Here is a 10426-nt window from a genome sequence, read left to right as displayed (position 1 = left end):
TAGAAAATGTTACTTGTTCAAGGTCAAATTATCGGGAAATTGAGATGTGAATCCAGGCAATCTGACCACAGGACCTGTGATTCTGGCTTATATCGTATATTATTAGAAATGCTGAAATGCACAATTTTCTAACTTGTATGCCCACCAAAAGCTGATACCAAATCTTAGTCTTAAGAAAAAAAAAACTATTACAAAAGTGTTTGTTAAAATGAAGCAATTTCTCCCAGTACCCAATTTGCTCTCTCCATTAATGGTAAGTGCCCTCCGGATCACCAAGGAAATAACTTAAGTATTAACTCCTTCAACACTCTGGAACACCATTCTGTCTTGCAATAGTAATTTGCTTCATTAATCTAGTAATATCTTTAACAGTCTCCGTGGTTTTAATAAAGAATTGCTTCTATAGTGCCAATGTCATCCCAAGACAAGAAAACACACACACAGGAAGTCACCTCTTATGAACTGGTAACTATGGAACTTGAGAGATTCAGTACATGTGCTTGCTTTTTGTAACCACTAGAAAGTCAGCTAGACACTGGGAGAAATTAGACTCATTAACAATTACTGTGTCTACCAATGATTGCTGCCTTAGGGTAGGAACGAGATGAACAGAAGGGGCACGGCAGGTTTCAGACTCTATGTCATCCAGTCACAGCAGCCAGTACCTGGTAACACTTGTAGTATAAACACACCAGCCCTAAGTTGCCTGCTGGGGGAGATACGTGGTTCAAGAAGTGCTTTGGGCAATGGCCACTGCACTGAACTTCCTAGGGTGAGGAATCTGAAGGTCAAGCCTCTTAAGTGAGCAGCAATACTCCACAGATACTTGTAACATTAAGTGTCTGTATAAACAGAAATATCAATGAGAAAAAGGTGCATCTCTACTAGGATTAGAATCCAAAGGCTGTGTTCCCCGAAGTCTTATCGCAGAGCCCAGTGGATCTCCCACTCTTTCCCTCAGCAATGCTTAACAAGCACTTGCTATGCACCAGGAACTTTCCCAGAGGCTGCAAATGGAGTGGTAAATACATGGATGGGAAGTATTCCATCAAAATATGACCCTATCAGCTCCATGAACAAACTCCCAGTGCATCTACTCTCAACACCAAGTATTAACTTGTTCACATGAGGTTCCCAAATCTTCTTGGATTAGAATTGCTTCTGTTTCTGGCCTAAAATTTTGTTAAGGTTTGGGTAAGTCAAAAAAGTTGATGACATGGGGCTGGGGTTATGGCTCAGTGGAAAAGCGTTTGCCTTGCATGTGGGAGGCACTGGGTTTGATCCTCAGCACCACATAAATAATAAGTTGATGACTTTGAAGTGGTGTGAATGTGAGAAACATTCACAATTTATAATTTGAAGAGTGCTACATAACAAAGAGGGCTCAGTATAATTCCATGTCCAGAGTTCACTGCTTAAAAGGCTAACAAGGAGAGAGAGGGGGAAATGAAGTCATGAGAGTCACAGTCAAGATCCATAAGGCCAGAACCCTGAGGATGGAGACACCACTACTGGTGAGCTTGACTTCCTTGGCATGAAACACACAGCTTAGGAAGTTCAAATTCATTGTTGAGATGAAACACGGTTACTTACCAATGACCACATGGCCACAAACCTAGAGTAAAGAAAAGACAAGCTCTCTATCGATCAAATAAATTATTAGCTGAGGGTTACTCATATAAATAAAATCAAAATTAAGAAATGTGTTGATTTTTTTTCTTACTAAAAATATCATTTTGCCATTGCTGCTTGACAAATAGGTATTTCCAATAATAAATCAAATATAGATTAATTTGGGGGACACTCTTTCTCTGTCATAATCACTTCACTTAACATTTTGCTCTTATATGATTAGAAACGCTAGAATAAAATGTCAAGTATATTTTGGAAATTAGAGTGCAAAAATAGACAGCTGGTGACATTAATGTGGCAGAGTGGGGTTTCCTTTCACTCCCATCCCTCTTGCCTTGTCTCCTCACTCCTTCATTGATGGGATGGGAGGCATCTTACGTGAATAGGAAATTAGACACAAACATCTTTATTGTGATCATATCAGTCAGGACAGACAACAATGCTGTGGTGGTAAATGGTCCCTAAAGCTGGAAGGCCCAGTACTGCAAAGGTTTATTCCCTGTGCCTTCTGTGTCCACGGCCACTTGGCAAAGGCTCTGCTCCATGTCTTCTTTCTTATGGTACCCAGGCTGAAAGAGTACCCACGATCTGGAAAGATGTTTTGCACCATTGTTGTTCTCATTTTAATAAAAAAAAAAAAATTAAGATTTTTTTTTTAACTTCTTAAAATTTTGCTTAGAGAAACCTAATGTAGCCATAATTTAAACCCATTTTTCACTGCTATAGAAACTCTTCTCTTTGCAAAAATAAACAAAGGTATTCACTGTTTTTTTGGAAAGGCAACCTACTAGAACCAAATAACTTAGGGAAACACTAAAATCTCATATATCAATTGGTGAATGCTTTCTGAATTAAAACTAAAGTGAATAATGGTACTAAAAGAACACAATTACAAGTACGTATTTGCAACCAAATTAAAGTCAAAGTAAATGATACTTTCCAAAGGCAAGTAAAATATTTTTAGACTATATGCATTTAAAAAATATTTATGCTATTATTCCTTTTTGACTGTGTAGAAAATTAAGTTCTCTGTCTTCTAAATTAAGCGTGCCTTTAGATTTAGAAGGATTATACAATGCTTACATTTCAAATACATATTTTATAGCATACTCATTTAACCATCTCAATTACCTTATTTAACATTCAAATAGCACATGTATTTGCAATATACTTTGCAAACAACCCATTACTTCAGTGTACATTCAGTTCACAACATGACATAAATATTAAAACATTGGGGAAAATGATCTGGTTATATCTCATGCAATGCTTTGCCATGGTTACTAACTTGTGTTTTCAATATTCTCATCAGTGGTAAAAATGACTGTTGAATTTTTAGGGTTCAGACTTTCATTTGAATAAGCAAATGTAATTTTGCCTGATATCCCAAATACAATATGCATTATATGCTTGTTTAGAGAACGATAATTACAGAATCTCTGCTTATAATAAGTAAACCTGAAATTGTCTAGCATCGGGATGTCTCGGTGAATAAAACAGCTTATTGAAATTGGAAAAATCCTGCATTTTCCTACTTTAAAGCTACACATTTACCAGAGGATAGCACTTCTTTATATCAAGTCATAAAGAACATTGGTGTTTTATCTGGATCTGAACTTAGTATCTATAACAATTTTAAAAAACAGAAAAAAAATATTGAAATTTCCCCATAGTTAACAAGATTATAACACTAAACTGTTTAATGCTAAGACATTTTAACATACTCAAGGGCAGTAAAAAATGGTACAGAATGAAATTGATTTTTCATTAACTATCACACAGGAAGCTTTCATATGTCCTTTTAACATCTGTTTCATCTACATTTTCATAAATGTGAGTAGCTTCTTCATCTAGTTCCAAATGTATACTTGGGATTCATATTTTTGTCTATACAAACCTAGGAAAGTAGAAGCTTTTTCTAACTCATTTGAACCATCTCTGGTGGAAAATCTTATTAGAAAATATATAAGAAAGTAAAGGCAACACTCTGTTGCTCTTGATTTAAATTTTTTTCTTCTTCTTTTTTTTTTTCCAAGGCTGAGGACCAAACTCGAGGTCTTGTGCATGTTGCCATTGAGCTAAAACCCCAATCCCTGTAACTCTTGGTTTGAAAACAGCAAAGATACTACTCAAAGCAATCTACAGACTTAATGCAATCCCTATCAAAAATGCCAATGACATTCTTTATAGCAATCTTTTTACAAACTCCTAAAACATGTATGCAACTACAAAAGGTCTCTCATAGCCAAAGAGATCTTGAGCAAAAAGAACAAAGGTAGTGGCATCATATCATTTAACTTTGAAACGTCCTACAAAACTATAGTAATCAAAACACTGACCTATAATCAGGCATGGGAATTAATGGAACAGATTAGAGAGCCTAGAAAATAAATCCACCTATTTACAGCCAACTGATTTTCAACAAAGACACCAACAACACCCATTGGAGAAAGGGCAATCTCTTCAATAATTGGGGCTAAGTGGGAAAATTGACTCATAAAGGATCAAAGACTTAACCAAAAGCAACCCAAAGTTAGGAACTACTAGAAGAAAACATAAGGGAAATTCCTCAGAACATTAGTGTGGGCAAAAAAAAAATTTTTGATCTGACCCAAAATTATAGGCAACAAAAGCAAAAACTGACAAATGAGATTACACTAAACCAAAAAGCTTTTTGCACAGCAAAGGAAATAATCAATGAAATGAAGAGATGACCAATATAATGGGACAAAGTATTTGCAAACTACTCATCTGAGAAGGAGAACATATAAGAAACTCACCATTAATAATAATAGTATTAATCCAACATATAAAAGGGTAAATGAGCTGAACAAACATTTTTCAAAGAAAGATAAACAAATGCCAAACAAGTATATGAAAATGCTCAACATCACTAATTACCATGGAAATGTAAAACCACAGTGAGATATCATATCACCCTGGTTAAAATGGCTACTATTGAAAAAACAAAAACCAGTAAATGCTGGTGATATTTAGGAGAAAGGAGAAGTCTCCTGCTGTTAGTGGGTTATGCAAATTAGTTACAACCATTATGTAAAATCATTGGAAGTTTCCTCAAAAAAACTAGAAATAGAGCTACCAGATAATCCAGCTACACCACTGTATATATATCTAAAGAAAAGAAATCACTGAGTCAAGGAGACATTTCCACTCCCATTGTTACTGCTACATTATTCACAATAGCCAAGATATGAAACCAATCTAAAAATGTCTACTGAGAACAAATGGATAAAGAAAATGTGAAATATTTGCACAATAAATTATTATTCAGCCAAAAAAAAAAAATGAAGTACTGTCATTTGCCACAACATGGATGAGCATGGAGGACATTATATTAAGTGAAATAAATAAGTCAGGCACAGGAATACAAATACCACATGTTCTCTTACACATGGAAGCTAAAGAATTTTATCATGTAGAGAGTAGAATAGTGGAAACCAGAGGCAAAGGAGTGTGGAGATGGGGAGATGGAGAGAGGATGGCTAACAAAACAAATAAATTCCAATGTTCAATAGCCCAGTAGGGTGACTGTGATTGACATAAATTGTGTATCTCAAAAGAGCTAAGACAGATCATTTTCAATGTTCCTGGCACAAAGAAATGACTAATTTTCGAAGTGATAAACATGCCAATTACCCTAAACTGGTCAGTGCACATTGTATGCATATATTGAAATATATACTGAAGTATGTACAACTATGTGTCAATTAAAAATTTTTAAAAATTGAAGAAAACAACAAAAAGCAGCTTTCAGTATGTATGTTACAATGTCCAAATATGCTGATAAAATTTATTTCTCCTCCTTAAAACAATTGTCATTTTTCACTCTCCCCAACTTTCCCAAAGAATCCCACTGGACACTAAAGTAAACAATCAATATAAAATATTCTGCTTTGGTTTAATGCGAACACACGCACATCCCTTCTTTGAGTGCTTCTCAGCACACCCTGCTGTACTGCAATGAAGAGTTAATACTGGTGAGAACATAGATAGGATGGTTCTTGGAACCAGGCAAATCCAATTTATTAAGTAGGCATTTCCAAGGTTTTGAAAAGTATTTGAAACACCTTCATGCTATAAAAGTCAATGACAAAATCTGATCAAAGCTGCCTTTGGCACCATCAAAATGTTCTACAAATATAATACTTGTTTACTTCCTCTTCAGAAGTTGTAGAGATTTAGACATTCAGATCATTGCCACTGACAATTTTCTATTAAGCCAAATGTTTCTACCAGCCTATAAAATATTTTCATGTCACATTTCAAAGCAGGTGGAAGTTTTCTGCATATAAAATATCAGTTTGTGATAAAAGCCAGATTCCCTATGATCGTCAAAATTTTGTATGCTTCCTTGATCACAGCCTGGATTGAGGTTTTCCATTGTTTCATTTTGCACTCTATTTGTCACCGGCCCACTTTGTAATTTTTAAAATCAACAATTAGGAGGAAGAACAGTGGAGAAATGTCATTAATAAAGATCAATGCACACTCACTACAAAGGCTAAGTATAAATGCTTACTGTAATGATATGGAGGGTTTGCAGCAGAGCTGAAAAATAGGTTTACCGTGGAGAAAAAAAAAATTCCAAGATCTGTAAGTATAAAATGCAAAACAAATCACAAAGGGAGGGAGTAAACTTCAAAATGGGGCATACAGACACTGAACCATTCTTCCATCTTTTTTTTCTGAGGGCTTCTTGACCAGAATTATGGGCAGATTAAAGACAACTTCAGTGTCAAACTTGCAATGATCACATTAACACTGCTGGTGGGAGTGCAATATTTTTGGAAAATGACTATCATAAAGAACCTTAGAATTTCAAAAAGTTCACTCTCTCCTGGACTAATTCTAAAGCTTAGCCAATTCTAAGAAATCTATCTTAAAGAAGCACTTCTAAGTAGGCGAAACAATGTTAGGCTCCAAGATGTTGTTTAGGGATTGGTTACAAACAATGAATAGAAAGATAATGCAGAAACAGGAGACTCATAAAAACACATAACTTTTCCCAAAGGAATTCAGCCTTCTAAAATGAAACACTCCTGTGGAGGGGGTTGCACTGAAGCATCACAAATCAAAACTACCTTGAGATTCCACCTTGCCCCAATTAGAATCATTACTATAAAAAAATTTAAAAATTAAAAAAAAAAAACAGAACAAATCCTGATGTGAGGAGAAAGGAACCCTTATCACTGTTGGTGGAAATGTAACTAGTTCAGCCATTCTAGAAAATAATATGAAGATTCCTCAAAAAATAAAAATAGAACTACCACAGGCATACCACTCTTGGATATACCAAAAGGAAATGAAGTCAGCATATGAAAAACACACCTGCATGCCTATTTTTATTGTTGCACTGTTCACAGTAACCAAGCTATGAGAACAGTCTGGGTACCCACCAACAGATGAATGAATAAAGAAAATATGGTAATATATACACAATGGAGTATTAAGAAGAATTAAGAATTCAATCATGCAATTAAGAATTCAGTCATGTTGTTTGCAAAAAAATGGATGGAAATAGAAACCAATTTTTAAAAAGAATAACAATCTAGACACAGAGAGACCATATTGTGTGTGTTCTCTCACATGTGAAAATTGAGGGGGAAAGGAGTAAAGGAACTATTAGGGAAGAGGAAGGGAACCTAGGATAAAGAGGAGGGAGGGGAGGGCAAGAGAGGGTAGTAGTGTTCTGGTTTAGATGATGTGTCCCAAAGCTCATGTGTGAGACAATGCAAGAAAGTTTAGAAGTGATGATTGGGTTATGACAGTCTTAACCTAACAGTGTGTTAATCCCCTGATAGGGATTAATTTGGTGGTTACTGTGGGCAACTGGGTTGTGGATGGAGGAGGTGGGTCTCTGGGGGCATGGCTTTGGGGTTTATATTTTGTCGTGATGAGGAGAGCTCTCCCTCCCTCCCTCCTTCCCTTCCTCCCTTCCTCCTCCTCCTCCTCCTTTTCTCCCTCCCCTCCTCTCTCCCCACTTTCTTGGTGCCATGCCTGAACTGCTTACGCCCACCACATTCTTCTGTCATGATGCCCTGCCTCACTTGTGGTCAGAGCTATGAATTGGGCCATCTATGAACTGAGACCTCTGAAACCATGAGCCCACAAATAAACTTTTCCTCCTTTAATTATTCCTGTCAGGTCTTTGGTCACAGTGAGAAAAAAAAAAAAAAAAAAAAAAAAAGCTGACTAAAGCAAGTAGGGAAGGTAGATATGACTATATACGTGCATGGAGATGTTGCAGGGAAACCCATTAATTTGCAAAACTTCCATGAGTTAATATTTATATTTAGGAAAGAAAGAAACACAACATAATAAAATGATGTTTAACACATAGAAGCTAAAACTATGCCTAAGCACAGAATGAAACTGGTGCACATTGGTTTTTCTTTCGGCGGTGGAACAGCATTTCTCATTCTCTTTACTTATTTGTCTATAAAGAACATGTTTTACTTTTGCAATTAAAAACCCCTGATAAATGTTATCTCTAAATAAATAAACCAGAAAGCCCTCTGTAGAAAGTTAAATGAGGACAAAGCCCAAAAGAGGAAGTAGAGCAACAAAGTGATTATTTTCTTTCTCCCATCAGCTAAATATAGTACCGAGATGTTGATCCAGCCCATGGGTTTTCCTACTTCTAATGAGGGGCCTGCCAGGGCTCTCTGTATAAGGATCTTTATTATTCAGTGCAGGCCAGCAGTCAACGCTCAGTTGGCAGAGTGGATTAGAAAAGGAGGCTGCACACATTCCTCAGTTTATCAGCAAATCCAGCAACATGGATTTTCTCTTTTTCCTCCACTCATGAATACTAAAATCTTCAGTTGTGCAAGTCTCTCTTACTTCTGAGCTATGGGCTAAGAGGCCACCTCTGTCCCCTCTGCTGCTGGTGGCAGGCAGTTCAACTCCACAGGATTTTGTTGTTTACTAGTAAAGCTAGTGGGTCAGCCAAGAGCCAAGAAGTTCATAGGCAATTTCTTTTAATAAAAAGTAAGTAAGGGTGTGTGGATATAAAAAGATGAAAGAAAAACTAAATTGTATCTCTTTCCAGTGAAAGAAGAACAGCTGAGCCACATGTGAAGTATCAAAATCTGTGACTATGTTTTTATTTATTAGTTATACATGACAGTAGACTGTATTTTGACATATGATACATATATGGAGTATTACTTCTCATTCTTCTGGTTGTAAGCTTTGACTATTTTTTTAAAGTCCTTGAAAGTATTTTACTTCAGATTGAAAAATGAACAGTTTCCACACTGAGTATTGCAAGATACACAGTTTTCATGAATATAATGCTGGTCATTTGAGGAAATGTATACATACCTCAATTTCTCCTTCATGCTTTTTTCTTTTAGAAAGATACTGTTTAACAAAAAGAAACTTCAGCAGTACAGGAAAAATTATTTTCCCAATAAGTTTACAAAAACCTAAGAATCCCAGGGGAATCAAGATTATCTTCCTGCTATCATTACCTTAATATAATCAATCACATGCTTATGAGAACACTAATATTCACACCCTGCGTGTACATTTACTTTCTACAGTGAGAGTGATTCTTTAAAAAAAAAAAAAAAAAAAACATTTCAGTGTGGTAAATGTAACAAGGATCTCTGCAAATATTAAGTGTCTGAAATAGGCAGTCAATACTGCTATGACTATTTTTAAAGGCTAAATATTCCGAACAGTGAGGTAATTCACTTGGTAATTGTTTAGTTTTTTGTTGTTGTTTTTGTCTCTTTTATTTTATTTTTTATTTTTTATTTTTTTGGTTTTGGCTTTGACAGAAAAGCTTAACCTGGCAAATAAAAGCCATAGCCCTCTTTATCTTTTCATCCTGCTTTCTTCATTCCTTTCAAAAAGTCCTTTGGGAGCTACTGTCAAAATAGAGCCTCCATAGAACCATATCTGACTGTAATTAGTTTCCTTTGGTTCATCTGTTCAAAAACACTGATTTTAAAACAAGGGCTGAGATGTCTGGTTGACATCTTTTCTTTGCTTTTTTTGCAGCTGACCCAAGAGGCCCTTCTCCACATTATTAAAGAACATGATTCTGTAATTTAGTCACTAGAATGATAGCAGTTATAGTGCTTACTTGTAATTTGGTTAGGACCTTTGTGAGCAAAGAGAAAACTGATATGAAAGAAAAATCAATCAATATTCCCTCTAAAGGAATATTTTATACCTCTTCATATAGTGACTGATAATATGAATGCTCAAGAAATATTTGGTGAGTCCATGAAAGTTGTCTTTATTGTTCTTTCCATAGGTAAAATTCATGACTTTGTTTCTTCTAGCATGTAGCACAGTCATGGTTACATAATAGGTTCTAATCACTTTTTTCAGGTAAATAAACAAAAAAAAATGATCTTTAAAAAAAACACACACACATAAAATCTGCTCAGCAAGTTTTATGCAAGCTACTCAAGAATAGCTTTGTCTTTTTGCCTCTACATTCTTCTGATATCCAATTGCCTCTCATAGACTGATATCCAATCTTCTCTCCCTTTTGAATTTCATCATAAACTAGGACTCTCCACTTACACCAGCTTGCACTGAATCTAAACTTAAGTGTGAATAAATAGAAATCATGACACATGAGCACCCCGCCCTTCTTTGTGAGCCCTGCCACACCTGAAAGGGAATGAATGCATTTGCTCGAAGAAAATATTGAACCCCCAGGTACACAGATAAAGAAATCAAGAATACTTTACATGGGGATTTGATCAGAAGCAAGGCAACTATTTTTCAAGTCTAACTTTTTCAAAAACAT

This window comes from Marmota monax, unplaced genomic scaffold, assembly GCF_021218885.2.
Source record: "Marmota monax isolate L192 unplaced genomic scaffold, Marmota_monax_Labrador192_F-V1.1 WCK01_AAM20220418_F8-fsc00048, whole genome shotgun sequence".
In the NCBI taxonomy this organism is placed as follows: domain Eukaryota; kingdom Metazoa; phylum Chordata; class Mammalia; order Rodentia; family Sciuridae; genus Marmota; species Marmota monax.
The sequence above is the reverse complement of the archived record's forward strand: the minus strand, read 5'-3'. Positions refer to the sequence as shown.